Genomic DNA, 6467 nt, shown 5'->3' on the forward strand with positions numbered 1-6467 from the left:
ACTCCTCCTCCGCACTGCTGCGCTCCTCCTCCTTGGTGCGCAGCGCGGTCTGAGCCTCGCCTAGCTGGTGCTGCAAGGCAGCGTTGGCTCCTGCGGAAGGCAAAGAAGAGAAGACGGTCAGAAAGACAACAAAGGAAAAAACGTAGCTACTAGAAGATCCAGCCCGACTGCTCAGCAGTCGGCCTGAATCTCGGGGGCTACACCCTATGGGTGCGCTGGCGCGCCCCTGCATGAATAATGAACGAGGAACTTACTCTGGCTTTGGCCAGCTCAATATTCCGCTTGGCCAGCTCCTGGGACCTGGGAGTTGTGGGTGGCCGCGCGGATATTGTGATAGTCCTGCAATGGAAACAACAAAAGAAAGATGGTTAGCACTCAGAACTTGCCTTTAAGTTCCGAGCCGCCTGCTCAGCAGCCGACCACGTCAACACGAATGTTAAAGCAAGCAGTCAGTAGACGTACCCGGATGGCCGCTCACGTCAACACGAATGCCTTCGTGTACTGCTGAAGGGCTTCACCTTGGGATTCGAGCTGGGCCTGGATGTGTTGTGACACCCGGTTCAGCACGCCTGACCTGCCTCCTATCGTCCACTCTAGCAGAACTGCGCTGGTGGCTTCCGCTTCTGGGGCGGATGAGCTCGCGGCCTCGATCCCCTGCGCCCGTGGCGTGTCGGAGTATGGGCTGCGGAGGTGGCTCCCACCACCAACTCACTTCCGGCCGGCGGCACCTGCGGCGTGTCTGGCTGGCAGTTGTGTGTCAGGGCAGTCGGCACAGGCTGGGACTCCTCCGTCCTTAGCACGACATTGCCGCCTTCTCCGCTCCCAGGGACCGGCTGGTCATCGCCGGTTCCCCCAGTTGGCACCTGGACCTTTGGCGCCGGTAGAGCGGCGCGCAGAGGGATGACAAGTTGTGGCGCCTGGCTGAGCGTAGCCTTTTCTGCCTGGGCCTTGGCGATCGCCTCCGCCCGCTCTCTAGCTGCAGCGTCAGCCTGGGCCTTGACGGCTACATCGGCTTGGCCGCTGCCATCTTCTGCCGCTCCGCCTCCCCCCGCTCCTCACGCGACTCCTACGTGTTCCACTCCGTCGCCGCCTGGAGTTCGGCGAGTGGGTCCATGCGGTGATTCTTGGCCGAGATCTCCATCCCCCCGATAATGGAGGCGGAGGCCGACCGCTGAAGGGAGAGTGGGGCCCTGCTCGAGCGAGACAAAAGAAGTTCAGAAGAAAATTCGCAAGAAAAGGGACAAAGAAGAAACTTGGTGGGGGTTGAGCACTTACGCGGACACCACTGGGGGCTGCTTTCGGACCCTTTGAAATTGGGACGCCTTCATGGCGGCCTCTCGCCACTTGGTCACGGCATATAGGTTCTTCGGCTTCTTGGGCCGGCTGCCAAAAAGTGGCATGGCGGCCCGATGCTTCTATGCCGCCTGGCATGGCTGGCGCAGCTGACGAGCTCGCGCCTACCTTGTGAGCTCCATGGGGACGGCGCGCTTCGGGCTCCTCATCTTCGTCGTCTGGCCATGTCTCGAGGCTGCCTCCCTCGGACCCGCATGCTTCAATGCCACCGCCTGCAGTGTCGTCCTCCAAGGCGGCCGCTCCCAAATCGGGGTCGTCCAGGTCGCTCCTGGACCTATCCGGCAGGTACTCCTGGCCTTCCTCCAGGGCATCGGCCGCCTACTAGGATGAGAGAATCTGCACAAGTGGCCGGCTGATCAGCCGGCGAAAGCCGAACCTGGCACAGGAAAAAGAAGAAAAAAAGGAAGAGAAAGACTTACAGCAGGCGGAGGGTTTTCTCGGGAGTACGACAGCTTGCCGAACTGCCACTCCCCCTCCGAGGGCTTGCAGTTCGAAATGAAGTTGACCAGACGGGCCACCTCCGCGTCCGGCAAACCCTTTGTGCACATCCAACACGGGTCTTGGTGCCCGCTCATCCGGCTGATCATGTGAGGCCAGGTCTGGAGCGGGAGCACCCGACGCGCCACAAAGGCAGTCGGCAGATCCGAAGCCTGGAGGCCTGCCGACTTCGCCATCTCCTTGAGCTGGGCGATGGCGGCTGTGGAGGCGGCCGACAACTTCTTTTCCTTGAAAGTCCAGTTGTGGCAGGGCTTAGCCGGCGGGCCGGTTTGATAGGCCGGTAGGTTGACAAAGTCGTGCTCCGGGTGCACGTTCTTCACGTAGAAGTAGGATTTTTTCCACAGCTTGACAGACGGCGTCAAGTTGATGACCGGGAAGCAGTTGCCATCTCCCGAGCACCTTACCACGATGAAGGCGCCGCACTGGGCTGCCTCGTTCTTGGTAGCGGTTCCAAGCATGGTGTACAAGAGTTCCCCCCGACAGCTCGATGGAGGGGGGAATGCCAAGATACCCCTCGCAGAGGGTGACGAATGCCGACAGCAGCACCACCGTATTCGGTGTCAGGTGGTGCGGCTGGAGGCGATAAAAGCGGAGGAAGCTGCGGGAAAGACGCACTAGACAGCAGTGGGCTGCGGGAGCACTCAGGCGAGAGGCGGGGGTGCTGCGGCAGCAGCAGGAATAGAAGGAAGAAGGGGGAGTGTAAGTGCATCTAGTGCCACCCCTAGTTGGTTTTGGAGTATTGACGACAAACCTAGTTGAGGGACTAATGTGTTTGTGAGAATTGCAGGAAAACATAGGTAGAAGTCCCTCATTGATTCGGTTTACTATCAGAGATGACCCCTAAAAATGAATGAAGACATTGAAGTCAAAGGTGGTATATGAAGATATTCACATTGAAGACTATGACAACAGAAGACACGTTATGAAGCCTATGGAACTCGAAGACTTAGATCTTTCGTAGTTCTTTTTATTTTTGTTGAGTCATAGGAACCACCGTACTGTTAAGTGGGGTCCAGGAGAACAAGTCAGAATGACTTAAGTGATGCCTAAATCAAAAACCTATGTCTTCGAGTGAAGACAATGAGAGCAAATCTTGTCCAGAGCCGGACAAGTCAGCTTTGCTTGTAGCCCAAGTAAAGTTGCCATGAGAGTTCGAAATATGACCGTTGAGACACGTGTCAGTTCCTTAGTGACCCAGGGTCATTTCGGACAAATCAGGTCGGGTTGCCAAGTGGCTATAAATAGCCCACCCCCACAACCATAAACGGTTGGCTGCTCAGATTTCAGTGCACGGCTTTTGTTGTTCGAGAGCAACCCACCTCGAAGCCTTTGAGAGAAAATTTCTAGTGAGAAGAAAAGCCCTAACCACCCAGAGCCAGAGTAAATTGGGCATCACTTAAGTCTTCTTGTCTGTGTGATCTGAAGACTTATTACACTTGAGGACTGTGAATCCTTCAGACAGTTAGGCGTCGCGTTCAGAGCATCCAAGAGACATTGTGGATTGCCAGTGAATGAAGTCTGTGAAGGTTTGGGAGTCTACCTTGAAGACTTACCAGAGTGATTGGGCGAGGACTAAGTGACCTTAGCTCAAGGAGATTACGGTGAGGACTTGGTGTCCTGAACTGTGTGTTCAGGACTGGGTGTCCGGGACTCTGTGTCCTAAGGTTTAAATACCTAGCCGCTCCAACCAGACGTACAGTTGTCACAGCAACTGGAACTGGTCCAACATATCATTGTCTTCAACGAGTCACTGGTTTCATCTTCACTTCCTTCTCTTGCTGTTACTCATTACGAAGTCATTTCGTGCTTGCTTTATCATCTGTCTTCACAACGTGAATGCATGATCTGTTTGGCTTCATAACTTCTTCCTAATTGATCCTTATTACACTGAAGTTGTTTGTCACTGTGCTTTCACTCTATTGAATACATGACCGTGGCTGGCCTAGTGTAATCTAACTTCCACTGCATAGTAATAGGCATAATCTTCACTGTTTGTCTTCATAACTCCCAAGTTTTGAAGACTATCATAAAAATCGCCTATTCACCCCCCCTCTAGTCGATATAACGCACTTTCAATTGGTATCAGAGCGAGGTGCTCCCTTGTTCTGTGTGATTCAGTTTAACCACCTGGAGTTTTAGCTATGTCGACTGCAGGGATAATCAAAGTCTCCGCTGCGTGCCCCGTCTTTGATGGAACTGAATATCCCTACTGGAAGAATAAGATGCGCATGCATCTTGAAGCCATTGACTCGACCTATGGTATGTCGTCGAGAACGGCGTTCCCAAGGCTGGAGAAGGTGTCACTGCTGCTGATGTCAAGAAATTCGTTCAATTGGACTCTACTGCCAAGAACAGCATCTGTGGTCATCTGACCAAAGGACAGTATGGCCGTGTGAGTGCCTTGAAGACATCCAAACTGGTCTGGGACTGGCTCTCCAAGGTCAATGAAGGCATCTCAACCGAGAGAGATCAGCGAATCAGTGTCCTTCGCAATCTCTTCAACCGCTTCAAGCGAAATGACAATGAGAATGTCCAGCACACATTTGATAGACTCACTGACATCACAAATGAGCTTCAAGCCCTCGGCGCCACTGAAATCACCAAACATGAAATCGTCAAAACGCTGCTGAGATCACTTGATAGTTCGTTTGACATCCTGGCCCTGATGATTCAAGAACGTCCTGATTTCAAGACACTCGATCCGTCTGACATACTTGAGAGGCTCAACACACACGAGTTTCAGCTTTCTGAGAAAAGAGATATCTACGGTCCAAACTATGGGCGAACTCGCGCCTTGAAGGCAAAAGCTGTCTCCTCATCTGAAGAACAATCTGACTGCAGTTCTGATGATCCTGAAGACATTGGAAGAGAACTTGCAATGCTAGTGAAGAAGTTCCAAAATTTCACCAAGAAGAAAGGCTTCAGAAAATCTTCACGATACAGCTCAAGGAATGATGAAGCTTCTGCTCATGACTACGAGAAGAAAACATGTCACAAGTGCAAGAAAACTGGACCCTTCATCTCTGAGTGTCCACAGTGGGACAATGAGAACAGAAGGAAGAAGAAGAGCAAGGAGTATGATTCTGACGACAAGAAGAAGAAGAAATACTCAAAGTCTTCTTCCAAGTGTTCATCACACAAGAAGAGCTCATCTAGCAAGGCACGTGCGTTTGTTGGAAAGGAGATGGAGTCAGAGGAGGAGTCCGCATCTGAGGAGGCAGAGGTGGAGTCTGAGGAGGAGTCTGATTCTGGCATTGCGAGTCTGGCTACAGCATACGTCGCCAAGTCCATCTTCAACACTGAAGACAATGACTGCATCACCGACACCAACGCAAATGACAATAACGACTCCACTCCTACCTACAGCTTCATGGCACGCGGTGCCAAGGTAAACACACGCACTACTCGCTATGAAACATCTAGTGATGATGACTCTGAATGTGATTCAAAACCTAGCTACAGAACACTTGCTAAAATTGCAACTGAACAATAGAAAGCTATGGAACATATTCAAAAACTGTTAGACAGAAGCGATGATCTGTTCGGTGCTGAAATGACTCGATCTGAATCCTTAATTGAAGATATAAAAAACCTTCACGTTAAGTATCAGGAACTTGAAGATCGTCATGATACTCTCTCAACAACTCATGAAAAGCTTTCCTATGATTATCTTCAAAGGAAGAAAGAACTTGAGAAATTGAGGGTGGCTCATGAAGATCTTCAAAAGGAAAACGAGTCACTTCGCTCCGAACAGATCAGTCCCACTCAGGAAGGATTTGAACCACCATGTCTTAAATGCATTGAGCGTGATAATGCTAATTCTGTTGCTGAATGTTCCACTTCTACTGCTGTTGCAATATCTTCAACTGTTGACGTGGTAACTAACCCCTCTGCTGAGGATACCACTGCTATTGCTGATGAGAATGCTATGTTGAAGACATTGCTTGCAACAGGGATGTACAAAAGTCTTAAAGGAAATCAGACACTATGTGATGTCCTCAAGAAGCAGATCCTGAATCGAAACCCTAGGAAAGAGGGTGTTGGATTTGTGAGGAAAATCAATGAAGATGGCTCTTACTGGAAACCTGAGCAGTACCCCAAAAGCACATGGGTTGCTGCAAAGGAACTTTCAGCAGATCCATCCAACATATCTGGCTTCACTTGTGCTAACCCCATTATCATTGATGAATCCTTTGATGCAAACTATAAACTGTTTAAGAATCAGAATGGTGAAGTGTTTGCCAGGTACATTGGTACTAACTGCAGGAATGGACCGTCTATGAAGAAGATCTGGGTTTCCAAAAAGTGTCTGGAAAATCTTCCTGTGAATGTCTTCATGACACCTCACTTGAAGAAGACAAATCTCAGACCAAAGGCTTCATACAAACAGAGGACTCACCTGAGTCACACTAACACAAATGTTTTGCAGGGAAACCATACTCAGGCACATGAGTATGAGAGCGGTTCATCGAACCGTGTTCATGTGACCAAAAATTATTCTGCTTATTCCTATGAGTATTATTGTCCACCTGCTAGACTGTTTGCTAAGGCTTCAAAGCCAAAATTCTCAGATGCTGCACTTAGACTTATTGCTTCTAAGCCACCCTTGAAGACGT

The sequence above is a fragment of the Triticum urartu genome, chromosome 3A (assembly GCF_056163025.1).
Source record: "Triticum urartu cultivar PI428250 chromosome 3A, HENAU_Tu73, whole genome shotgun sequence".
NCBI lineage: Eukaryota > Viridiplantae > Streptophyta > Magnoliopsida > Poales > Poaceae > Triticum > Triticum urartu.